Here is a 27,702-nt window from a genome sequence, read left to right as displayed (position 1 = left end):
TTCCACTCTTATGTGGGTTCTGGGGATCAAGCTTATATCAAGCTTGTGCAGTGTCTTTACCTGCTAAGCCATCTCTCTTTCTGGGGAGCAGGGCCGACAGCACCCCACTCTGCCTGGCCCACTCACTATACAGTTTCTGCCTGCCTTACGCTCGCTCACAGCAGTTCTTCTGTCGCAGCCTCCCCCACGAGATGGGGTTACCAGCGTGCACTGCCATCCGCCTCAGAGGCCATGTTCTTCTGCTACCTTCTCGGGTAGAGCCGCTTTCTACTAAACTTTAGATTCCGAGCACCCACATCGAGGCAGATCCAGCCGTGGCGTCCCTCGTCTCTTGACAATTACTGAGCGCACAGCCCGATTCACGTTTCTACTGTAGCTCCACCATTTGAGGGAAGCCACTCAACTTTCTTCGCTCTAAATGAGGACCACATCAGTTCCACGGTGACGGCTGGGGGCTGCATGAGAGCACAGACCGCTGGGTAGTGAAGTCCATGGTTACGCTCACGGCTACAGCTCAGCCTGCTAGGCTCTCTCTCCAAGGCCTTAGCTGTTGCTGGCTATGGCATTCTACCGAATCAGGTCAAATCAATTTTGGTTTGACCTACAGTCCTCAAAGGCGGCTGGACTGGGATCCTGAAGACACCTAGTAGGTAGAATGTTGGCCCTGTTTTCATTGCTGCAGTGTTCCTGGACCTGGACTGACAAATCAGTGTGTTAGACTTCTGGGCCGGCAACAGCAGGCATCTGGATGCCTATGAGAGGAGTCAAATGCCGAGTTTCTTTTTTCTTTTTAAATTTTAATGTATTTATTTTATGCATGACTACACTGTAGCTGTCAGACACACCAGAAGAGGGCACCAGAACTCATTACAGATGGTTGTGAGCCACCATGTGGTTGCTTGGATTTGAACTCAGGACCTCTGGAAGAGCAGTCAGTGCTCCTAACCACTGAGTCACCTCTCCAGCCCCCCAATGCCGAGTTTCTAAGAACTCTCGGGGCACCTACTACATAGAAGAGTCATGTCCTCTGTGCTCAAGGACCAGGAGCTAACTAAAGACAACTGGAATGCAGCAATACCGAGGCAGGGACGCGGTACCGCAGGTGCAGGGCAGGGCAGACAGCGTCGACCAGGAGAGAGAGCAGAACGCCTTGACAGTGCACTTTGGAGGAAGGCACCGGAGAGCAGCAGGCAGAGTGTGCAGGAGGAGCACAGCTGAGAGCAGCACAGCCGGCAGAGACAGGCATGGGGCCAGGGCAGCTCTGAGCTCCAGGCTAAAACGTTTTCTATTTTTTTCTTCAAAATTTAATTATAAGCCAGTGGTGATGGCGGCGCACACCTTTCATCCCAGCTTTTGGGAGGCAGAGGCAGGCAGAACTCTGAGTTTGAGGTCATCCTGGTTTACAGAGGAAGTTCCAGGACAGCCAGGGCAACAGAGAGAAACCCTGTCTTGAAAAACAACGACGACGACGACGACGACGACGACGACGACGACGATGACAACAATAACGGCAACAACAACAACGACGACAACAACAACAAAACCAAACCGAAAAACCAAAAATAATCCCCCAAAACCAAAAACCAAACTAAAAAAAAGAAAGCAAAATGAACCCCAAAGCAAACAAAACGTAATATTAAAGTAATTGAAAACCCCAATGCTGAGTGTGGGTCCACGCCTGCAATCCCAGCACTCAGGAGGCAGAAACAGGAGGACCAGGAACTCAAGGCCACCTGGACTAGGTGAGATGAGTGGGGAGAGGGGGGCGGTAGCAGGAGTAAGTGTGTAAGTGAGCTCTCCACGTAGCATTTGAAGATTCCTGTGATGTAATATGCCTATCACGGCTGATTCCAAGCTGCCGTGGGCTATGGGATCACACGATTCTTTTTTTTTTTTTTTTCTATTCTTTTTTTAGGAGCTGGGGACCGAACCCAGGGCCTTGCCCTTGCTAGGCAAGCGCTCTACCACTGAGCCAAATCCCCAACCCCAGGATCACACAATTCTTAAAGACTTAACAGTCACCATCAGGAGTTGGCTCAGGCACATCGCTGGCCGCAGGCTGCTGCGCCCTAGTTTTGACTTGTATGTCTGGAGAACATCCTTTTGCATAATCACAACAGTGAGATTACACCAGGAGAGTTAACTAGATACATCTTTTAAAAACCATTTTACTAATCATTATTACTGAGTGTCTGTGAGAGGGACTGTGGGCACGAAGGCCACACAGGCACGCAGGCCACAGTACACAGTACACAGACACTGTCAGAACCTGGTTCTCACATCATGGGCTCTGGAAATTAAACTCGTGTCAGGCCTCCCAGCAAGTGCTTTTACCCGCTGAGCCACTCTGCCAGTCCTGAAAGTTAACTAGAAAAGTTAGACAATTCCTTACCATCTTCTCTTTGGTCCTTGTCTTACTTCAGCCCAATACTTTTAATTATTTTAATTAAAAAGATGTGTGTGGGTCTGCATGCATGACAGTGAAGCATGCTTGTGCAGTGCCTGAGGAGGCCAGAAGGGGGCACTGAATCCCCTAGGATTAGAGTCAGGCAACTGAGGGAGCTGGGAATTGAACTCAGGTCCTCTGGAAGAGCAGATGGTATCTTGTTCTGTTTTGTTTTTTTCTCTCTCAAGACATTGTTTCTCTGTTTAGCTCTGGCTATCCTGGACTACCTTTATAGACCAGGCTGGCCTTGACCTCACACAGATGCTCTTGCCTCTGCCTCCCGAGTGCTGGGATTAGAGGCCTGCGCCCGCATGCCTGTCACAGCCGGTGTTGATCCATCTCTCCAGCTCCGCTCAACAGTTTTCAGCTTTTTTTCTCAAACTATGATCAAAGTTCTCACATTACACTTGTTTGCAATGACTTTTTTTGTTTGTTTGCTTGAATCTTAAAGCCTCTGGCTAGCTTTGAACTTGCAAAGATCCTCCTGTCTTTGCCTCCCATTACTGGAACTACAGGCATGCTCAATTTTGAAATGACATTGTAACATCTTTATTTTCTGGTCCTTGTCTGTTTTCCTTTTCTCCTTTGGAGACAGAGTCTTGTCATGCATCCTTCTGTGCTGGTTCGTTTTTCCGTCAACCTGACACATTGTGTGGGAACAGGACCCTCAGCGCCCCTGTCCAGAAGCCTATAAGCAATTCTCTGAACATTGATTAATTGATTAACGATTGTTGTGGGTGGGCTCTCTGGTGCAGAGCTCAGCAGCGGTGGTTTGAGTTGTGTAAGAAGCAGGCTGTACATAGGCGAGACAGTAAACGACACACTTTCATGGCTCCTGCTTCGGTTCCTGCCCTGATTTCCCTCCGTGATGGATAGAGTGTGACCTGAGAATTGTAAGAATTCCTTTTTTCTTACAATTTTGGTGTTTTTGGTCATTACAGCAACAGAAACCCTAAGACAGCCAGGCTGTCTTGGAACGTGCTACGTAGCCAAAGCTGGCTTTGAACTTGTCCCAGGACTCTTGCCTCTGTCTTCTGGATACCAGATATAGGTGGGTTACACTGTGCTTGTGGTGGTTTGTGTATGCTTGGTCCAAGGAGTGGCACGATAGGGGCTGAGGCCCTGTTGGAGTGGGTGTGGGCTTAAGACCTGGAAACCAGTCTTCCACTAGCAGCCTTCAGATGAAGATGTAGAACTCTCAGCTCCTCCTGCACCAGGCCTGCCTGGATGCTGCCATGCTCCCACCTTGATGATAATGGACTGAACCTTTCTGTAAGCCAACCCCAATTAAATGTCCTTATATGAGTTGCCTTGGTCATGGTGTCTGCTCACAGCAGTAAAACATTCACTAAGTCAGATGTTGGTACCAGGGACTTGGGTATCACTGTGATAGGCCGGACCATGCTTTTGTTTGGAAGAATGTGGATTTGGGGAGTTTAGATTTGGAAAGTGGTGGAATGCTTTAGATGGGATTTAATGGGCTATCCTACTAGTAATATGGAAGACTTTGTTACTGAGAGTGCTTTTAATTGTACAGACCTGGCCCCAGAGGTTTTAGTGGAGAGGATTTCAATATGTGGCCTAGAGACTATTTTTGTGGTATTTTGGTAAGGAATGTGGCTACTTTTTGCCCTTGTCTGAAGAATCTGCCTGAGGTAAGATGAAGAGACTCAGGTTAATTGCACCGACAAAGGAGGTCCCAGAAACGCCCACCACAGAATTTGATCTCTGGTTAAGTCTCATGAAGAACACTTTGAACAAGCACAGCAAGCTGAGGAAGGAAAAATGTAAAATATGTGGTTTGAGTATTAAAGGGGCACCAGGAGGTGAAACGGAGCTGAATCCTGTGTTCTAGATTAAATTGAATTAAGGAAGTAATGACCTTGGGACAAGATCCCACACAGATAATGTAGGTCCAGGCATGGTAGTACAAGCCTTTGATTCCAGGAGGCAAAGACAAGCAGATCTCCGAGTTCAAGGCCAGCCTAGAACAGGGCAAATTCTAGGTAAAGAAAAACTTAAATCCAGGCTTGGTGGACCACACCTTTAGTCCTAGTGTTTAGGAAATAGACATGAAGATCTCTGAGTTCAAAGTCAGTCTACAGAGCAAGTTCCAGGCCAGCCGAGCTTGGGCAGTGAAGGAGTTGGAAAACAGAAAGAGATAATGTAATAGAATAAAGAACGCCATGTTCCAGCCCCAGCAAGCAGCAGAACTCAGCAGCTTTGGCCACATGGCTCTGGCTTCAGAGTCCAGGACAGAAGGGACTACTGGGACCGTTGATGCTGGTCAGCTGGAGCTAAGAAATTAGTGGTGATTAAGAAGAGACCAGCATCACTGAGGTGAAATCTTCCGGTAAGTGATTCCTGAGAGCACAAAGAAGCTGTGTTCCAGAGATAGCCAAGGTTGTATCCAATGCTGCAGACTTGGTGATGTGTGAGAGTCACCCAGGTGATACTGGTTTTGAAGGCACGAAGGGGTCATGAAGAGCAGCTGAGGCTGGGCACTGTGAGAGGCCGTGGAAGGTCAATGGTGAAGGTGCAGCCTCAGTTGCAGTTGATGGCCTAGGACTGAAGGGGTCATGCAAAGGAGTTGAGGCTTGGCACCAGGAAGAGAGGGTATGAGAGGCTATTGGTGAAGCCTAGTTGCAGTGGTCGACCCAATGTATTGGAGATGCCAGTTGGGATGATCACCAAGAACAGCAGGAACAGTGGAGTGGATCAACCTGAGTTTAGAGTGAGTGCTACAGAGGGCAGAGCTGGAGAAGTGACACCAGCCCTTTGGAGGAGCCCAGAAAATCATGTGTGGATCCCAGATATTGAAACGAGAAGCTGTAACACAGAAGTTGCCTTGGAGAACCCAAGATGTTTGAGATACCAGAGTCGTGGGCTATCTGCTGAGGAAAGCTGCTAACAGGGAGTGGAACCAGCTCAGGAGAAAGAAGTTTGTTGCAGTCAACAAAGATGAAAAGGGAGTTGGAGATCTGCAGACCGCTTTGACATCAGCCATGGAGATGCGGAGTCTGGAATTCGCCAGTTTCCTGTCTTACTTTGAGAATTATAGTTAAGCTCCCTGTTAACAGCATGTCCTCCTGACGGAGTCCGTGAGATAAGCCAGGCATGGTGGCATGTGTCTGTAATCTCAGTACTGAGTCTCCTAGTGACCCTCAGGTCAGGCTGGGCTCCAGGGAGACCCAACCCAACCCAAAGCAAAAGACAACACATTATTATGGTTTCCGACACCGAGGCAACAGGGGAGGAAATGCAGCGTGGAGATAAACCCAGTGAAGTGTGGCGTACGGCCAGGAGCAGGAACGCACAGGAAGGCCTTCCGCCTACCGAAGGCCTCTGAAGGGTCTCCCGAGGTGACCGACTGACTCATGAGAAGGTGCACGGTGGAATGGATCGCTGGACTCATGGCAGGGTTTCAGAGAGAGCATTAACAGATGGTTCCTGAATGCTGGGAAGACAGGTGACTAAGGGTGGCTGTCCCAGCAGAGGTTCATCTTCTGCAGGACCTAAGCCCTCACAAATACCAGGCGCACGCACTGACACCGAGCCACACTGCTACCTGCACTGTCCCTAGGCCTGGGAGTGAGACGGCCTATTTACTGAGAGACTCTGAACGACACACTTCACAGTGGTGGGCAGTGACCCTGTGGTGGTGCAAGGGTGGGGGGTGGAGGGGTGGTGGCGGGCGACGGCAAGAGGGCCAGCCAATCAATAAGCCATTGAAACTAGGGAAGCAGATTGAGGCTTGCACCCAGGAACCCTTCTCCTATCACACGGGCCGCTCTTTTCAGGCCACGCCCCAGTGCCACGGCTGTTTTCTGCTGGAGCGGAAGTCCTTCTGCTGAAACTGTTATTTTTGAGGCAGGCACTGGGTTCTCTAAGCAGCCGAGGCTCACCTTCAGCTCCTTGCTCCCCACATCCATCTCCTGCTGAGACTAGAGGCGTGCACCACCCCACCCTTTAGTTTTAGATTTTACTTTTCTGTATATGGGTGTTTGGACTGCACGTATGCCTGTGTCACGGGCATGCATGGTGCCCTCTGAGGCCAGAAAGGGGTGTGTGTGTCTGATCTCATGTGGCTGGTGTCTCAGATGGCTCTGACCCACCGAGTGGGTGCTGGGAGTTGAACCTAGGTCCTTTAGAGGAGCAGCCGGTGCTCTTAACCACTGAACCATCTCTCTAGTCCCCGGCCCGTGGTCTTAATGTTGGATGAGGGGCTTCATGAATGTCAGGCAAGTACTCTCCCAGTTAAGATCTATCCTCAGTCCACAGTCTCTCTTTTATTTTACAATGATCATTATTGCCTCCGTGTATGCTGATGTGCCATGGTACCCACACGGGGACAGGAGACAACTCTTTGGGTTGGTTCTGCTCATCCACCTTTATGTGGATGGGGATTAAACTGGTTGTCAGCTCTGCACAGCAAGCATCTTTGTTTTTGAAACAGGGTTTCTCTGCACTCACTTTGTAGATCAGGCTGGCCTGGAACTCACAGGGATCCGCCTGCCTCTACCTACAAAGTGCTGGGATTAGAGGTGTGCACTATAACCACCTGACCCGCAGCAGGCCGCTCTAACCGCTGAGCACCCCCTTAGAGGAAGAAGAGCCCCACTTGACTCTCAGCCTCAGAAATGGCAGAGATTTTATGAAGTTGAGATTTTTGAAGCTTAACCCTTTGTGGGCAAGGTTTGGTAAAGAACATGGGGGTGGGGGATTTAGCTTAGGGGTAGAGAGCTTGTCTAGCAAGCTCAAGGTTCTGGGTTCGGTCCTCAGCGCCAAACAAACAAACAGACAAAGAATATGGTAACATGGATTTGCCCACGTAGGCAGGGCTTACTAGAAAGTGTTTACAGTGTGTTTATCTGGAAGGTGAAAATGGTCTCTAGGGCCATGCTGCTGGACTCCGTGTGGGCTTCCTTTCTGTTACCACATTTCTCTGAGCTACTTAAATGAAGGTGAGGAAGGGATGCATGTTGAAATTCAGTTTTCAGATGTCACACTGCCAGACAGATAGTTTACAAATGGGCAACATCAAGACTGGAGTGGCTCTGACATGTGGGCCATGAACCGGTGCTAGCCCACGAGGTGGCTAAAGGCACAGCTGGGCATCTGGGTTGACATAATTGTGAAAGGAAAAGCTTTGATGTGGCAGTGATTCACAGAAAGTTTCAGGATATCTGAAAACTATATTCCTCACGTAAGCCAAGACCACATTGCAGCCACTACCAGATGGCCATGTCCAAAATACAGAGGTGGCCGGTCTCACTGCTGACTTGGGAAGTTAAGTTTAAAAACTACGTTTAAGCTAGCTATGGCAGCACGTGCCTTATCTCAGCACCGGGGAGGCTGAGGCCAGTCAGTTACCTTCCCATGCTGCTGGGACAGAGTGCCACGGCTGGGGGACTGCCGAGGGACAGGCTTAATATTCCTTACAGGTCTAGATGAGGAGTCCATAATGGCTAGCGAGGAAGGGCGAGAAGCAAGATTACATCTCCAAATATGGCAGGAAGTCAAGAGGGCGAACTGGAATCAGGGCAGGTTACGGGCTCTGGAGGCCTGGTTACTTCCTCCTATAAGGCTGCACCACCTCTCCAAACAGCATCCCCAGCTGGGGACCACGTGTTCAAATACCCACCCAGTCTAAAAGGCACGTTCTCATTCACACTGGCGTTCCCTTCCCGAAACAGCAACAACAACAACAACAACGACACAACAGACAACAACAACAACAACGACAACAACAACTAAACAACCCTCGGTCTAAGGGGAGGTCCTAACACTAGCTTCTGGAGAAGCGGAGGGCTGTAAATCCACGGCCACGCGCTCTACAGACTGAGTGGAGGCAGATGTATCAGCACCTAAAGGCAGCCCTTGCCTGACAGCCTGAGTTTGTTAGCTGGACCCACAGGGCGGAACGAGACCCACAGGATAAAGAGACCGCCAAACCCGCAAGTTGTGGACAGCACACCCTGCCCCAGCAAATGCGCAGAAGTCTGGAGGACGTGGTGAGACCCCGTATAAAACACGGTGAAGTTAAATAAATAAATAAATAAATAAACAAATAAACAAACAAATAAATAAACAAACAAACAAATAAATAAATTTTTAAAGCCTGTTAAACTCTTCTAACATGAAAAATATGGAGTAATATGTAACATAGACTTTAACATGCCCATATATGCTTTTGGGAACGAAAACATCCTTTGTGTATACATGGGAACACATGATATTGGATACACGGAGTCCATTTCCTTAGAGTTCTGACATCCAAAGCCAACTGAGATGGGAGTTAAGGGAGACATGGGCTCTGGGACAAAATGCCACTGTTTCTAGAGATGGTGGCATTTTACACGCAAGTGAAGCCACATGAGAATCTTTGTGAAGTCTCACAGGTAACACTTCAAGCTCAACTAATTCAACAGCTACAGGATCAATTCATTTCTCATGGTAACAGACAACGGGACTGGGGAGATCGTTCACTGGGTTAAAGCACTTGCTGTAAGTTCTAATCTCCAGGACCCATGTACAAGTACCCATGTGCAGTGCGAGTTCCTGTAACGCTAGTGCGGAGGGGAGGCGGGAGGGAGGCAGAAACAGAAGATGACTGCTGGCCCAACTAGTCGGCTGTACATAGCCAAAACAAAACCAAGAACCAAAACTCCAAACCACCAAGAACCAAAACTCCAAACCACTACCGAGACTGCTTTACATGAGGTTGATGGTGAGCACCTGAGGTTGTCCTCTGAGCACTACATGCACGAAGCGGCAAGCACTCTCCATATTCACAGAGACACGGAAAACAACAGGGGCAGAAGCACAGGATGGGGGGCCACACTGGACCTCTAACAGCCCCAGGAGCCAGCCGCTCTGGACTGGCACACAGAGTTACTGAGAAGAACACCTAAGAGAATGTAAATGGGCAAAGTTTAGAGAGGAAGAGCCCGGGTTCCCTGTGAACCCCCACGTGACGTGGTCACGATGCACCCTGCTTTAAGGACAGACACCCACAGATAAGTTCTCCAGGCTCATGAAGGAATTTGGAATAGTCCAGGTCTCTGAGTGCTAATAAATCGGAAATGTGCTTATATTTGAAAGTGAATTCACAAATCATGTTCACAGTTTCACTTATTCTGGCTTTATTATCAGAGTTTCACTCTGTAGCCCAGGATAGCCTGGAACTTAACTATGTTGCTCAGGCTGGTCTCAGTCTTTCTTGAATTCATAATCTTTCTGCCTCAGCCTCCCAAGAGCTGGAATTATAGACTGGTGTTTTTGGGTCTTCTAAAATATTTTATTTTACATGTATGCGTGATGGAGATCGAAGCTAGCCTGTGCATGCTAGGCACGTGCCCAGTCTGTGGCCATTTTACATTTAGGCCGTTCTCTGGAAAAGAAACCAAGAATACTGGACGTGGTGGTACATGTCTTTAGTGTCAGGTCAGCAGATGCCCCTGAGGCAGAGAGGGACAGATCACTGTGAGTTTGAGGTTGGCCAGGCTTGTTTTACAGAGCTGTCTTGAAAAACTAAAACACCAAACAAAACAAAAAAAAAAAAAACAAAAAACAAAAAAAAAGACAAAAAGCAACAAAGGAGCCAGTGAGGCCCCAGCACGTGTCGCTCACCTAGGTTCACTTTCCCGCCACCGTGCAGTAGCTCACGACCGTGCGTAACTCCAGTTCCGGGGGATCTGATGTCTTCTCATTCTGCAGGTAGCAGGCATGCACGTGGTCCACACACACATGTAAACAAACACTCGCACACATAATGGAAAATATTTTAGATAAAAAAAAAAAATACAGCCTATAATTCCAGCCCTTGGGAGGCTGAGCAGAGAGCGTGTGGAAACACCCTGTGAGACCACGCCTCCACACGTAGGAAGGGACTACGGATGACATCAGGACGACGCTCTTGCCCTCCCTTCCAACACGTTTAGTAGGCTCAGGATGGATGGTGTGGAGCCTCACTGGAGTGACATTCCAGAGTGTATTTCAAAACTGCTATGGCTCCCTGGTACACTGGTGAGTTCATACACTGCTGTGTCATCCACAGAGAAAGCAATGGCGCCCAACAATTCATACGACACAAATATCATTCCCGAAGAGATACACCCGCCAACTACATAAACAGACTGAAACTCATATATACACACACTCATACACACGCACAGACATGTACATATGGTCTAGGTATGTAGTAACTTTACTGACACAACAACGTTCAGGAGAAGGGGCTTCAAGTGGAAATTTCTGGTTTCTTTAGAGACTCAATTATGGCATCTGATGATTTTCTGGAAACTCTCATGAGAAAATGCTTTTGCTGAAGCAGACACATGAGAGGAGGTTTTGCTGAAGCAGACACAAGAGAGGAGGTTTTGCTGAAGCAGACACATGAGAGGAGGTTTTGCTGAAGCAGACACAAGAGAGGAGGTTTTGCTGAAGCAGACACAAGAGAGGAGGTTTTGCTGAAGCAGACACAAGAGAGGAGGTTTTGCTGAAGCAGACACATGAGAGGAGGTTTTGCTGAAGCAGACACAAGAGAGGAGGTTTTGCTGAAGCAGACACAAGAGAGGAGGTTTTGCTGAAGCAGACACAAGAGAGGAGGTTTTGCTGAAGCAGACACAAGAGAGGAGGTTTTGCTGAAGCAGACACATGAGAGGAGGTTTTGCTGAAGCAGACACAAGAGAGGAGGTTTTGCTGAAGCAGACACATGAGAGGAGGTTTTGCTGAAGCAGACACATGAGAGGAGGTTTTGCTGAAGCAGACACAAGAGAGGAGGTTTTGCTGAAGCAGACACATGAGAGGAGGTTTTGCTGAAGCAGACACATGAGAGGAGGTTTTGCTGAAGCAGACACATGAGAGGAGGTTTTGCTAAGAACAGACAAATGGCGTTTTTCTGGAGGCAGCCTAGAAAAGGGACATATGTTTTGCTAGAGCAGACACTTGAGAGAAGCCATGTTTAAAACAGATATAAAGAGAGCCCGGAGGACGATATGGAATGGTGCTGGTGCGCCTTGCCACTCTTTATTGGCTACTGTTTGTCAGGACTTCAGAGAGAAAAGCACCAAAAGCCTTCTGGTGGTGTTCCAGCAGCCTCTTGAGGCTCCTTAGACTTGGGCCAACTGGCAGAGCCTACGGTTTCCTCTGGATCACCCGGCCGGTGCTGATTTGTAAGTGATGTCCGTGAGTCCTGCTGTTGTGGTTCATGAATGGTGTTTGTGGGAACTGATTCGTGTGAACTGAGCTGCTGACATCCTGACAACGCAGACTGGATTTGCCCCAAAGAACGATTTCTGAACAGGTCCACACGCTCCTTTGCTCTATTAACCTTCCCTTTCCACTACCTCTGGTGGGTGGTGGGCTGGAAGGGAGGTTAAAACATTTAAGAACCCTTATTAAAAATAAATTTAAAAGAATCTAAGCCCACAGGGGCTCTCGTTGCTTCAAGAAAAGGAGGCAGGAGATTCGTCCCCTGGAGCCCCTCCCACTCTATGGAGTCTTCCTCTCTCTTCCTTAATAAATCCATGTTCGTGCCACCAAAACAATCACAAACGAACAACACTCTGCCAGTGAGGGGCGGAGGCAGAGACACTCGGTGTAGCTTAGGGCCTGGGCAGATGACCTGATTTCAGAATGTAATTAAATAGGACAAGATTAGTTTAATTCATTTAGTAGACTGGGCATTTGAGGTTAGTAGTATGAAATTATGTTAAATTTAGGGTTACTCCAAAGAAAAAAACAGCTATTGTTTCTCGGTTGTCATGTCTTCCAAAGGAAAATTTATGATTTATAAGTAGCCATAGACTTATTCATATTCTGATTCAAAGTTAATTTTTAATTTTAGTATCATATTCCAAAATAGGAACTTAATTCTACACATTGGAAGTCAGAAAGCCTAACGAGGCCCATGGAGATTTTCAATAAATTCTGTAATAGATATTCAACAAGCAAAACGTGTCATGGCTGCAGACTGCAGCAAGCCTTTCTTGCCTGTAGCGTGTTTTGTTTTGTTCTGAATCAATATATAGCCTGCACTGTAATCTCATGACAAACACTATGGCGGGTGTTTAATTAAAAGGATTGTCTTGGGGCAAGAACACACACAGCATGTATGTATCACAGTGCCAGTGGCATCTGAGGAACATATAACCTATATGAGGGTTTGGCTTCCTAGTATTTTATTGAGCTGACCCTACCGATTTCTTCTGTTGTTGTATGGCCTGCTCATGTCCCCAAATGTTAGCCACTAGATTGTGAGCGCTCAATCCTGGGGGCCATTAGCATCACCCTGCCACAACTGTCCTTATAACCCTAGCTTGGTACAACCTAGCATGCATCCTGACGACAGAACCTCCCCAGGAAGCACCCACCACAACAGAAAAAAAAAACGAATAAAGATAACAAACATGACCCTCATTATGTTGTCCATGTCAGTGAGGCAATGGAGAAATGTCTGTGGAGTGAGTGTGTCACTGTCGGGGCCATGGAAGTGTAACCGTACTTGCTGGCAGGATCAACAGCTCCTTCCCATGTAAGGGGTGTGTGTGTGTGTGTGTGTGTGTGTGTGTACACGTGTCATGGCTCTCATGCAGAAGTCAGAGACAACTCTGTGGAGTCCCTTTTCTCCTGCCATCTTTACATGGGCCGTGGAGATTGAAATCACATGTCAGGGGTTCAAGGCCAGCACTTTACCTGCTGAGGGCTCCTATGGAGTGGCATTATGGGTAATGTTGTTGATTTGTATCCTTGTCTTCCTCCAGGGGATGGTGAGAGGCTCACTCAGGGGCTGGGGGACAGGGTCTCACTATGAAGTCCTGACTGGCCTTAGGCTTATAATCCTCCTGCTTCAGCTTCCCAGGGCTAGAATTACAGCCCACATTATTATGTCCAGCTGTGGGAATATTCTATAGTCATAAGACTCTCTTGGAACAAGAGTGAAGAGTGCTTACTAGCTTTTAAAAAGTCACATTAATCATCACACTGGCCCAACAAAACAAACATAAACCCATTCGTCCAGCAACGGTATTTCTAAGAATGGACTGTGCTCTACCAGACAGCAATTCAGACCATTTTAAGGTACTTGTGAGACCAAAGCCTGCTTTACAATGTTTGTGGCATGTCTATAGACCCGAGAAGTAATGTGGCAGAAAATGCACTGTGGAGTCAGCAGCCTGTAATGTAAGCGTGGGAACACTTAGTATGGTCTTGAGCCAGGCATACAGCAAACCACGTACACTCCAGTGTGTGTTAGTAAAAGCACTGAGCACGGAAAGGCCACAGCTGCTTCTACACAGGCATACACAAATCTTGTCACGAGTGAACCAAAGACACAGGTCAGCATAGCAGTCTCGGGACTAGGGGAGGAACCCCATCCACAGGGCACCACTGCTGTACACAACAGGCAGCCTTCGTGATGAGCCTGGCTGTCTGATGCTGTCAGGAACAGGCAAGACCTTCACTAACCAAGAAGCCCAGGACTGCCGGGACAGGAGTAGGATCTACTTATCCCGGTCTCTACTCGACACACGCACCACTCAGCTGTGTTTGCAGACCCTGCAAGCGCTATTGTTACCTCGGTAACTCTGCTTGAAAATTGAGGGGCTCAGCCCTCTTGTTACACAGAAAAGGCTAAGCACATTACCAAGGATCAATGTTCTGATGTAACGGGGGCTGAGTGTACTTACAGGGGCTGGGCAGGAAACATTGGGGGGATGGCTTCAGATGCTCCAATAGAAGTATGGCCTCCCATGGGCCAGACAGATTGACAGCTTAAAAATCCTTAATTCTGTATAAGATCAGACAGTGTGTGAGTTTGAGAGTGACAAAGACTTCTGACTAACTAAAATCACGTTCGAAGCTATACAAAAGTGTCCCTCTTTTCCTCTCTCTCACAATTTCAGAAAACCTGTTCCTCTCCAGTGGTTTTTAAGATGAGGAAAGGGTGTACTCCCTTTATATCTCCTTCAAACCCATTTTAATGAAGCAGACGGGCTCTCGTAGGGGTCAGAAGGCTCTATCTGCTACATAAAGACACCAGGCTCTCCCTGCACACAGGTGGCTCTGGCACCACAGACTGGGAGAAATAATTGAATGCAGTCATCCCACAGAGCGGCACTCTCACCCACAGAATTAGCCTGCAGGGCTTTTTACTTCGCTTTCCAGACTAAGACTCTAAAGATCTCCCCAGCTAGAGATCTGTTTCAACCCAAGAGGAACAAGGAATGAAGTTGTAGCCATTTGGCTAAACACATATGTCAGGAGATCTTAAGGGAGTGGGGTAGCCCAGCACAGAGGTGATGTGAAGGAGAAGGGGGGTAACTGGATGGGAGTTTAAGAGGGAGAGAGATAGGAGAGCAGCGTAGAGGATGGGGTGGAGGGAGGCATAGCTAACACCAAGGATGTTTGGAAAGCCATAGAGAAACCCACTCTATTAACACCCCTCCCCCAACAGAATTTAACTGGAGTTATTCTACACAGAAGCCATACGTTGTCAAATAAGGGCCCAGTGCCAGTTGAGGGATATCTGCCATCAAACCGTTGTTCAGGAGTGCCTGAACAGCTCACTGCCCCTCTCTCATCGCCCACCGGAACTCGACAGTTATACCGTATGCTGAACTGCCCCTCTCTCGTCGCCCACTGGAACTCGATAGTCAAGTCGGTGTTCACCAGGACGCTTCCTCCCCGCTAGCTGGCTTCTGTAGGGGCAGAAGGTGCCATGAGGCTGTTGGGGGATGAGCGCAGTCACAGTCTTGCTCAGCTGAGAACACTCTGAAACACACTGTGTAGCAGTGTGGCAGGGTGTGCCCATGTGTGCAAGAGAGGCATGAACACCACGGGATTGGATTGGAGTCTTTCTCTCCAGGAGCAAGTGCATGCCCTGTGCTGTGAATCATGAAGGACCCGTGGCTGGCGGGCTGACAGGCCCCAGGGACGAGTCTACTTTGCTAAGTGGACACAATGTCAAACTGCCCTGTGAGCAGTGCAGCTTTATGCAAGAGCTTCTTTATGCAAGAGGGCGGTTAGTGCAGAGCCACACGTGGTCCAAGTGTGGAAGACAGGTTGTCTATGGTGTGCGTGGCCACAGTGGAACATCTACGTTCCATGATGGCGCCTCCCTCCTTGGGCAGGGATGAGGCTCTATAATGGAAGAGGAGGCAGACAGAGTGTAAGAGCTAGCGGTCAGGGAGAACCAAAGTGAAACTGTCTTCAGAACGCAACAGGGGCATTGCACTCACGAACTCACAGCAGCTGTGTGTGGTGGCCTGCCCAAGATCAAACCAGTCTATTCCAGCACAGAGAGAGGAGAGCCTGTGGGCCACTGCAGTGTGTGTGTGTGTGTGTGTGTGTGTGTGTGTGTGTGTGTGTGTGTGTGTGTGTGTTCTTTAAGGGTGTGGCCCGAGAGGCTGTTCCAGTGGATAGCCAACACCGGCAAGTATATGGGCAAAGTAAATTGGACTTAGTGTCTTAGTAAAGAAAACCGAGGCAAAACAAAACAACAAAAGAGCCAGGAAATGGAACTGGGAGGGAGGGTTAGGGGGTTGGGTGGTAGATCTGAAAAGGGTTTGGGGGAGTTGAGGAGTGTTGAATATGATTAAAATATATTGTGTGCATTATGACATTCTCAAAGAATTACTAAAAGCATTCTATTTAATTAATGTAAAATATTATGCATAGTGGCACATACCTTTAATTCCAGTACTAAGGAGGCAGAGGCAGGTGAGCTCTCTGAGTTTGATGTCATACTGGTCTACAAAGCGAGCTTCAGGCTATCTGGGACTCCAAAGTAAGACTCTGTCCCAGAACACAGACACACACACACACACACACACACACACGCACACACACACACACATGTGCACACACACACCACATACACATGCACACACACACCACACACATGTGCATGTGCACACACACACCACACACACATGCACACACACACACACACACACACACACACACACACACACACACACACACACCCCAACACACACGAGGGAATATGAAGAGGACCAAGTCTAATAGGTCTTAGGAACTGGAAGAGGGAGATACATAGAAACAGATGGTGTATCCTGAGTCATCCATCCATTCACTCACTCACCAAATACAGACTGGAAGCTATGACGTGAGAGACCATGAGCCTCCAGAGTACGGTAATCAACATACAGACACCAGCCTGCTACCCGGGCTTACAACCAAGAGGTAGTCTTCAACAGCATATCTGCTGCAGCCTTAGGACGAATGCTACAAGGTAAGATGTGAAACCCACATGGTGGCTAACACCTATCTGTAACTCCAGCTCAGAGGATCCAGTGTCTTTTTTTGGCCTCTGAGAACCCTGCATACATGTGGTGTGTAGACGAACACGCCACCATTCAACACCCATACACACACAATAAAAGTCTTACAAAAAAAAAAAAAAGAAAGAAAAAGAAAGGAAAAAAAAGGAGGAAACCAGGAACTGGAATGACAGCTCAGACAAAAAAAAGTGAACTTAAGAACGGGATGGGAGGGGCTGGGGATTTAGCTCAGCGGTAGAGCGCTTACCTAGGAAGCGCAAGGCCCTGGGTTCGGTCCCCAGCTCCGGAATAAAAGAACCAAAAAAAAAAAAAAAAAAAAAAAGAACGGGATGGGATGGTTGAGTCGGCCCATGTTGTACAATCTGCTGAGGGACACCGGGCCAAGAGGATCACAGCTACGAGGCCAGCCTGGTCTATAGAGTTCCAGGACAGCCGGAGCTACAGAGGAAGGCTTACCTCAAAACAAAACAAAACAAATGGATGGATGGTTTCACTAATTATTATTACTGAGAGCAAAGTAATTTAATACTTTATATAAAACATTATCAAGTAAATATCAACAGCAAGGGGTGCTTGAGGAAAAGTAAGGACAATTTATAACTGTGAGTAGTCACACAGTATCAACAGGAGCTGGGCTAATGACTGAGGACACACTCTTTATCATGTCATATAAAAGAGGCCTGTCGCAGTAATCATTAAATGACTGTATTCATGACCCACAAAGGGATAGATGTAATGATCACTGACTCTATCAATACCACTGAGGCTTGTGGGATTGCTAATACTGGAGAACAGGAATCAGAGCAGGGCATCACCCAAGCAGGACGATGGTCACCAGGGACGAGCGTGAGCCTCACGCCCAGAGAGAGGAAGGCAAGGCGGGCTGGCCGCTTATGTGAAGGGACAGGTGCCCGGAGGCTCTGCCTTAGGAAACAAACCTGTTCTTTCAGGGGTGATTGAAGTTTCACTGGACACAGGCTATTGCTAGGTAGCCCAGGCTGGCTGTGTTAAACACTGAGGGCTGGAGCTGACCTGGAAGATCCTCCCACCCACTTGGGCACTGGAGAGCAAACTCAGCTTTCCTTTTGAGACAGGCATCATTTACCTTAGGCTGGCCATGAGCTCCTCACCCTCCTCTCCACTTCCTGAGGGCTGCATTACAGACGGGCACTGTGTGCAGCCCCTGTCTCCCCAGCGCTGGACTAGAGACGCGCACTATCGTGCCTACCTCTAGAAAATGTTTTTCTTTTTTTGACAAAAGTTTCATATAGTACAAAATCTTAAAAGCATTCATTCATTTTAACACATTTTATTTTTTATTTTATGTGTATGGGTGCTTGGCCTGCGTGTCTATCTGTGTACCATGTGGGCGTCTGGTGCCCGAGGGCATTAGATCCCCTGGAACTAGCGTTAGAGACAGTCATGCGGTGCCACGTGCGTGCTGGAAATCAAATGTAGGGCCTTTGGAAGAACAGGCTGAGCCCAATACAGAAAGCTTTTACCTGGTGCTATGAACAGAAACTGATCCTGTAGGGGACGGAAGGCGGCTCAGCAGTTAAGACCACATGCTGCTTTTGAAGAGGACCTGAGTTTGGTTCCCAGCACCCATGTTGGGTGGCTGGGAACTCCAGCTGCAAGGACTCTGACACCCTCTGCACTCACGTGTGTGCACATGTGCATGCACACAGGCATGTGTACACAGAAACCATACTGGAAAAGTAAATCTATAAAAAAGTTGTTATAAACTGTCTTATGACAACACAAATTCATTATTTAAATAATACAGGAAAAAGAAGTTTATCAATTATTACTTTTCTATCACCTTAAAGGAAATTTGAAATCAAACCGGCGATTGCTAAAAACTGAAGTAAGTTGCTATAAGAATAAATGGGTGAGTAGGACCTAGTGGCACACACCTTCAGTCTCAGCACTGAGAAGGCAGAGGCAGGTGGTCTCTGTAAGTTCTAGGCCAGCCTGGTCTACAGAGCAAACTCCAGGTTAGCCAAGGCTGAGAAGTAAGACCCTATCTCAACAGGAGAGGAACAGAGAGGCAGGTTAGCGACAACCTACGTACACGCTTGTGTGGACTGTCAGCCAGAAGAGCAGCAACTGGCTGAGCAGGGTGGACAAGGAACTAGGGCTGGGGCTCAGCCTCTCAGAGGGCAGCTCTGCCTTGCCCCACGCGCTTCCCCAGCAGGGCCAGGAGAGCCCATGCACAGGTCTTCCCTTCACTGGCCTCCCTCTTCCTCGGTCACGCTCTAGCTCCCTGCCGTTCTTGAGGCCATCACAAAAGTCAGTTATATTTCCCAGCTGACTGTGGGGGGCTCAGGAGGCTGAGGCAGGTAAGTGAGTCACTATGAGGTCACAGCCAGACAGATACACACACACACACACACACACACACACACACACACACACAGATATACAGACACACACAGATACTCAGACACACAGATACACACACATACACACAGACACAGAACATACTCAGACACAGACATACACACTCAGACACACACATAGACACACACACTCAGACACACATACACATATATGAACACACATATACAGACACACTCAGACACACATACACACACATATACAGACACATCAGATACTCAGACACACAGACACATGTGCATATGCAGACATATATACACATACTCATACACACAGACATACATACACACACATACACACACATATACAGACATACTCAGACACTCAGACACATGACACATATACACACAGACACAGAACATACTCAGACACAGACATACACACTCAGATACACACACACACACACAGACACAGACACACACACACCCCAGGAAAACCAAACCCTCACAGACAAGTTCTATTCCGAATGTGGTCTCTGCCTTTGCCACAGACGGAAGCTGCTCCCTGGAAGCTGAGGGTTAAATCTGGGTGGCTCGCGTGAAACAGGATTTAAGACAGTTTATTTTCAATTCCCGCTATGGTGAATTCATCACCATAATCTTAAAGGGAAAAAATCCAATTCAAATCAGAGCCCACATTATAAAATGAAAATCTTTTAAAAGCACAATGTATTTCTTTTTAAAAACGTGCCTTTTCCCACACATTTTAACACGCTCCTTTCCAGTCTTTATTGAGCATGGGACATTTTACACGGTTCCACCTACATCATGCTTTACAGTTGGGCTCGTTCTTTCTAAAGTGTGCTATACACATCTTATCTCCTGCAAGGCAAGTCCTTCAGGAGCAAGAGAGGACAGAGAAGGTCAGGGCAGCTCGGCAGTCTCCATAATCATCAGTAATTAAGACAGGAGAGCTAATGGTAAGGCGTCTTCAGGAGCCTAGAGGAAGTGCGAGACTCCGTGCCTGCAGTGATGCTGTGTGGAATTTTTTACTGGAGATGCTAATACGAAATCCCAGGTTGGGAGGAGCAGCATCTGCCTTAGACAAGAGAGGACCTAACTGTGCCAACGTTGTCAGCTTCTCAGAGGCGGCTAGCTAGGGTGTGGGAAAGGTGCCACAGAAATAAATAACCACACGAGTGAGTAAACGGACAGACTCGTGTATAAAGACAACTATGGTATATATTCTTTTCAATACTCAAATTAAAAAAAAAAAGAGGATTTGGCACTCGGTTTGTAACACCACCATTGAGGCATTTATGGACAATAGAGAGAAGAAATGGGCACAAGGCAAGCCTTAGGGGACGCTCTCAAAGCAAGTGCTGACGTGACCATGTGAATGCTAATGTTGGTGCACATCTTTGCTGGTAATGTGCACTTTATGCAAATGTGTCTTATAATAGCAAATGCTCAGGGACTTCTGGGGGTTAAGAGGGCAAAAGAGGGCAAAAGAGGGCACCAGCCACCAGGCACCAGTTCTTGAGAGGTGACTGGAGCCTGCCGTCCTGGAACCAGGAGTCAATCCTGGGAGACAGCATGAGCTCCATCGGCCATCCTCAGGATCTCTCTTGCCTGTGACTGGGAAATACAAGCCTAAAGAGTGAGTATCTGCAGGACCTTCCTCCACCACACGCTCGTCTGTGAGGCACTGTGTTTAGGGTGCCCTCCCAGGAGGACATCGGGCTCAGCAGTCATGAATCATTCTGTGCCTACCTTTAATTTCAGCACCCGGGAGGCAGAGGCACGCGATTCTCTGTGAGTTTGAGGCCAGACTTGTCTACAGAGTAAGTCCAGGACTGCCAGGGCTACACAGTGAACCCCCACACTCCCACAAATGCATTCTGCTCTTCCAGAGGATCCCAGTCCCAACACCCACACTGGGTGGTCCACGACCTCCTGTAATTCCAGTTCCTGGGTATCAAACTCTCTAAGCACCCATGTGGTAATACATACATGTAGGCGAGACATGCGTGCAAATAAAATAATAAAGTAAATAAATCTTAAACTACAAAGCAGGGTTGGAGAGCTGGCTTGGTGGGTAAAATGCTATCCTGACAACCTGAATTCAATCCTGGATCCTACCCTGGAAGGAGAGGACTTATCCCGCAGAACTTCACGTAGGTGTGCGCCGAGCACGTGTCTGCACTCACACATCTCTCAGCTGCAAATAATAACAGCAGGAATGAATGCCTCAAAAAGTGGGAAACAGAACAGAACAAACCACACTCCTGTACTGAGTCTCAGCCAACGACAAGAAATGCAGACTGAGTTAAAGCAGGGGGAGTGGAGAAGGAGCCGGCACCGCGGTCTCTGTGTAAATCAGCAACAACTCGCTACACTCGGGCTCCCGGGAGAGAGCGAACAGAAGGCCGACCGCACAGCGCCTCAGACCTGCTTCTGAGCAAGTGAGATTCGCCAGGGCCTGTAGAGCTGGAACAATGGCTTAAAAGGAGTCGGGGGACAAGTCTGTGTCTCTGCGGCGGAGATATTTAAACAAGCCATCTTGAAAATGTTAAAAAATTGAAATCGTAGAAAGCCGAACCATAGGTGCCATGTTTTGCCTGAAGCGGTAGAAATACCATCTGCCTTGGTCTTTTAGCAGCGGCTTCCTTCAAGGAGCAGTGGGCTCAACTGCAGGCATACGCTCAGCTCCAGATGGGGAAATACACAAACGTTTGTAGATGGTTTTCTAAGCTAGAGCAGTCAACATATTCGTCTTCTCTTGGACATGCATGTAAGTTGCCATGGCAAACCAGAGTGTGGTCTGAGGCTTCTGACCGGTCCCGGCATGCCCAGGAATTCCTGCAGGTCGGTAGGTGGCGGCCTTCCCTCCAGCACTGAGCGGGTAGCGGTACTTGACGCTGGGTTGGCAGCTGAGGGACAGAGTAGTCTGAGAGCTACACACACAGAACCGGCATGGCTACTGACTACCCCACGACGCTGTACAAGGCCAAATCGCCACACTAGCTACTTGGTCACAATCCACTTCTGGCAAGAACAGGGCATCTTACAAGTCCTGCTCTGTCTTAACTACACAAGTAGAGTAGATATTCTTGGTGTTTGCCTCTGACACTCTAGAACTGCCACCTTGCCTGTCACCTTAAGAGGAAAGAAAGTTTTAATGACTGGAAACCTTAAGAAGAAAAACACCAGAGCAGAATAAAGCATTCGTATCCAGGAACCACTGCAACCAGAACTCAGTTAAGTAGTTCAAGGGGGCTGCTCTTCCAGAGGTCCTGAGTTCAATTCCCAGCAACCACATGGTGGCTCACAGCCATCTGTAATGGGATCTGATGCCCTCTTCTGGTGTGTCTGAAGATAGCTACAGTGTACTCATAACATAAAATAAATAAATGATTTAAAAAAAAAAGTAATTCAAAGCCAGGTGTGGTGGCCATGGCTGTAACCCCAGCAACTCAGAAGGCTGAGACAGGGGGGTGAAGAATTTTTGGTCAGTTTGGGTTACATAGTGAAATACTGTTATAAAACCAAACAAATACCCAAATAAAAAAGAAAAAGGAACTTAGTATGTTACTCAGGGAGTGCGAAGGGCGTTCTGGAAATCGAGCTGAGAGTGATTTCAAAACGGCCATCTCTGCCAACCCTCTCAGGCTGATACAGTCGGAGAGAAGGAACAACGGAAATTATTTTTTATGGGTCCCTGAAACTGTTTTTTTTTTTTGTAAAATTAGGATCTTGGAATGAAGAAAATTTCAGACAGAAATAAATGAAAAGATTTCACAAATGGCTGCCAGGTCCTTCAGATTCTGTCTTATAGAATTCTATCAGGAGAACTCCAAGCCACAACCATGCTGCCTGCATTAGCTGGAGTGAGCATGGGTCATCAGCAACGCCACCACAGAGAAGAACAGAGAGGTGCAGACCGGAAGCCCCCGTGTTTGTTCCCCCAGCCCCACAGTGCTCCACACACACACATCACATTACCACAGGCTGCACCTGCGGATGCCTCTAACCCTACAGAGGACATGGTCGCCCTTCTCCTCCCCACAACCCTTGGGATCATGTTTGTGTGAGGGTGACATGATCTGGTTAGTTACTGGCCTCGATCCAGACCCTGTGCTTTGCCTTTCACTGTCGGAATAGCACAAGGGAGTCAGGGGTGGAGGGGGCATTTCGTCTACTGAGAAACACAGTGAGGAAAGGCACCTGAGGCAGCCAGGGGCTAGGCCATATTCTGTAGCCAGTATGCCTTAGAATGCCTGGGCCTGCCGTTGTGCATTCCAGACCTCCTCTCCTTACTTCCTTACACAGTGGCAGCCACGCATGCACTCGCTGAGGTACTGAGGGAGCCGGGCTAGGGCCCTGTGCACCGATGAGGCAGGTCGGGCAGGCTGCTGCTGTCAGAACACTCATGGTCTACTGAGAGAATAAACAAACGGAAACGATCCACTTAGATATGTTAGGATCAGAATATGTTAGGAAGGAGCTGGGGAAGAGTGGATGCCTGAGTTGGGGGACTGGCCACGCTGGGTCGATGGAGTCTTGTTCATGTGGCCCTTATGCTAGCAGCACAAGAAAGTGCATGGTAGTTAAGGGATGTACGCTAGGTTCCTCAGCAAGCGGGAAACATAGCCGCTGCTTGCTCGAGAAATGCCCTTTCTTCTTCTGTTCCTTCTCTGTCTTCTGGAGGCAGGGCTGACTTATGTAGCCCTACCTAGTCTGGAACTCATTATGTAGTCCAGACTACAGAGATCTTGCCTGCCGATGCCTCCTTCATGCTGGGCTTAAAGGTGTGGGATGTCACTCAAAGCCCTTAATTTTTTTTAAGAATTTATTTCTTTGTGTGTGTGCACCTGTGTACATGCTATGGCATACACATAGACATCGACCCACTCAGCCATGAGGTCAAGAATGCTGTTGCAGGCACACCATACTTATTTTCCTTCCCTCCTTCCTTCTTTCTTTTTGAACAGGTCTCAACAGACAGCTCAAACTCTCTACCCTCCTGCCTCAGTTCTTAAGTGCTAAGATTACAAGTGACCCACTTCAGTAATTCACCCCCTGGCTCCGGTCCAGTTTCCAATACCAATCTCTTCCATTGTAAAGCCTTCTCTGATAAGAACATCTAGGAAGTCGTTAAGTCACAAATAAGCTTGGGCGTCCAGCAGTCACCCTGCTTTCTTTCTTTCCCATTTAGTGACCCCCATCCTTTATCTCCAGCTGCTTTGCTTGGTTGATGGCGTGGACTCCTGTACCTCTGTGCGGAGATGAGAAGCCCTGAATAAGCGTGCTCCTGCAACTTACTTCTTCCCGATGGGTTTCAAGTGTCCCCTGTCTCCTCTGTGGGCTCCATTCACTTAGTAGCACCAAGCATTAGGCATCAAAGGCCAACAACCAATTCCCAAACCCGCCCTACACCTCCAGTCCAAACCCAGCACTGCCCTCGAGAGCTCCCAGTCCAGGATCTACCATGGGTCACTGTAAAACAACAGAGAAGACACAATGGGGGATGCACAGTGTCTTGGAGGTTGTGGGGAGGACCTAATCCAGCTGTCCCAGTGCAGAGGCCTCCCTATAGGCGATGGTCCTAAATGTTACATTACAGGGAGGACAGAAGAGCCAGAAATGGGAGGTGCATCTTCTGAGTGAAGCAGACAGCGGGAGTCAGACACAGAAAGCTAAGCCCAGTCTGATGGCGCAAACTGTAATTCCAGCTACTGGGGGGTGGGGGAGGGGACTGAAGCACAAACACTGCAAGTTCAAGACCAGTCTCGGTCACAGTGAGGCTGTCTGTCTCAAAATAAAAATGGAGAGGGACAGGAAATGCAGCTCAGTGGTTCAGTGCTTGCCTTGTGAGCAGTCCCCAGGAACAAGCCAGGACAAAACAAAGGACAGAGAGCGGAAACAGTCTGCATGACTCGGTGCTATTGGGGGAAGGAAAGGGAGAGCTGGATTGCACAACCTCACTCGTGCCAGCCCAGCAGGCTCTAGTCAGAGCCTTGCAGACAGCATGGAGCCAGTAGGAGGTTTGGAGCAGAAGACAGAAACTATGGCACCTGAGGATTAACTGTTCTATCTGGCAAATGGGTCTACTGTGACAGGAGAGGCGTCGAGATCTGGTGGTAGGATTTTCAGTGTTTCAGATGAAGCAACACAGGCAAGGGAAGCATGGCGGGGAAGAGGCGGGGTATGAGAAAATCTGGGGTTTGAAGTTGCTGTGATACATAGTGACATAGAGGACTTCCGGGAGGATGGCAGTGTAGCAACAGGACAGGACAAGCAAAGTGAGGCACATCACCAAGTGTGAGCTCTGGGACAGTGCCTTATCAACGGAGGCTTGCTGATGAGGGAACAAGTGGATGATGTAGAGGGCTGGGTTTTTACTCTGTATGAATGCTAGACACTGGGCCCCCCAAGGATGAGAGAATGTGCAGAGACCCAAGTGACACTGTGACCACGCCCCCAAGTGATGCCTCATCGGTGAACGAAGATGTTGGGAGGGATGGAGATAGGCGGGATTGGGGTTCCTGGGTTTACAGATGGAGGAGAACCATGAGGAGAGAAGAAGGTGGAGAGGAGACGATGCCTTGGGGTCGGCGAGTCATGAAAACATGGCCATGAGGGCCGGCCAACTGAAGCTAAGAGCTGCCCGGATGGAACATGTCAAGTTATAACTCGGGGTCACTAATGGGGAAGTAAATCCTAATAGCACAGAGGGCAGATATCTGCCATGCTCTAGTGTTGATTAATTAGGCTTATTACAAATATAAAAGACATGACAGGCTGGAGAGACGGCTCAGCGATTAAGAGTACTGGCTGTTCTTCCAGAGGTCATGAGTTCAATTTCCAGCAACCACATGGTGGTATAGCTATCTATAGGGGGATCTGATGCCCTCTTCAGGCAGGCGGGTGTATATGCAACAGAGCACTCATACATTAAATAAATAAAAAAAAAAATTTAAAAAAAGATGCGTGTCTTTTATCCGGGAGCTGAATGGCCAAAGGCGGGGTAGAAGCCCCTGACTAAGATAAATATTTTCAGCAGGATGGCTTTGGTGTGAGCTCAAAGGTTATTATAATGGAGACTCAATCCTTTCGCTCAACCTTGCAGTGAGGTTGAAACCGGTCTAAGAGCAAAGCCATGAAACTAAGAAACCTGAAAGCTCAGAGATACTAAGTGGGGCTGCCGATATCGAAGGCCCAGAAGACAGGAAGGTTCAGAGCCACAATGAGGCCCAGCAATTCACCCGGCACATGGCAGGAAGGAAGCTGAGACACACGCCATCGGAGAATGACATGGAAACTGGCTCTAGGCTGAGAGGTGCTTCCACAGCCTGGTGGTCTGGGAGGAGGCGACGTCGTGCGGCAGAGCAAAGGACCCGGGCTGGCGTAAAGCCCAGGGACACAGGCACGTACTGGGTGCAGAGTCCAGTCAGCCTGAGAAAGTGTGGGCGTTTCCGCTGCTCCCAAGCGAGCAAAACTACCCTGGCCCATTGATGTCTTCTGTCTTCTTAGTAATGCAGACGTGCTCACCCTCCAGGTCATCTCGACCGTCACAGAAGTCAGATGATTAGCAAGCTCAACGTGTTAGCCAAGCAGTGCATACTTGCTACCCACCTGAAAAATGGCCCTTTCTTTGGCCTCTAAACGGTGTGACTTACATGTGTCCTGAGAGCTAATGTCTCACAGGTTTACTTATTGATTTGGAAGTTTTCTTCTACAGGGTTCTTTTATTATTTATACGAATGTATGTGCACCATGTTCATTTCCTGTGCCCTTAAAGGTCGGAAGAGGGTTTCAGATCCCCTGGGACTAGAATTGCCAACAGTTGTAGTGGCCACGTGGGTGCTGCTGGGAATCAAACCAGCATCCTCTGTAAGAGCAGCCAGTTCTCTGACTGCTGAGCCAGCTCTACAGACCCCGCAGTTTTATTTTTCTGGTTTTCATGCGATGAGATCTTTCAGCATTGCCCTGGCTGTTTTGTAACTCACTGTGTAGACCAGGCAGGCCTTGAACTGACAGATCTGCCTGCCTCTGCCTCTCAAATGCTGGAATTAAAGGCCCGCCTCACCACACCCCATAGCTTTATTTTTAATTTAAGAAATGGTTTTTTTGAGAGGACGGGGTCTTGTGTATCCCACGCTGGCCTTGAACTTATTGTACAGCCAGAGCTGATTTTAAAAACTCACCCGGCAAGCACTGGGATCACGGGTGTTGGCCACCATGCTTGGCTTCATGTGGTGCTGGCAACAGAGCCAGGACACTGCATATGCAGGTGAATACTCTGCTGAGTCACAGGGCTGTGTCTAACCTCCATTAAACTTATTTACTTATACTTAGTGTATTGTGTGTGTGTGTATAAATAATACATTCGTATAAATAATAAAAGAACCCTGTAGAAGAAAACTTCCAAATGTGTGAGCACATGTGAGTGTGAGTGTGTGTGAGCACGTGTGTGTGTGTGAGCATGTGTGAGTGTGTGTGTGAGCACGTGTGAGTGTGAGTGTGTGTGAGCACGTGTGAGTGTGAGTGTGAGTACGTGTGAGTGTGAGTGGTGTGTGTGAGCATGTGTGAGTGTGAGTGTGTGTGA

General features: G+C 48.3%; 1 protein-coding gene across 1 annotated transcript in view; it reads right to left on the bottom strand.

The window, feature by feature from the left end:
- Positions 1-27,702, bottom strand: part of Pdss2 (decaprenyl diphosphate synthase subunit 2) — a 223,290-nt gene that overhangs the window by 2,933 nt on the left and 192,655 nt on the right. The window lies entirely within an intron of this gene.

The sequence above is a fragment of the Rattus rattus genome, chromosome 18 (assembly GCF_011064425.1).
Source record: "Rattus rattus isolate New Zealand chromosome 18, Rrattus_CSIRO_v1, whole genome shotgun sequence".
Taxonomy (NCBI): Eukaryota; Metazoa; Chordata; class Mammalia; order Rodentia; family Muridae; genus Rattus; species Rattus rattus.
This window is presented reverse-complemented; position numbering and strand designations above follow the sequence as displayed.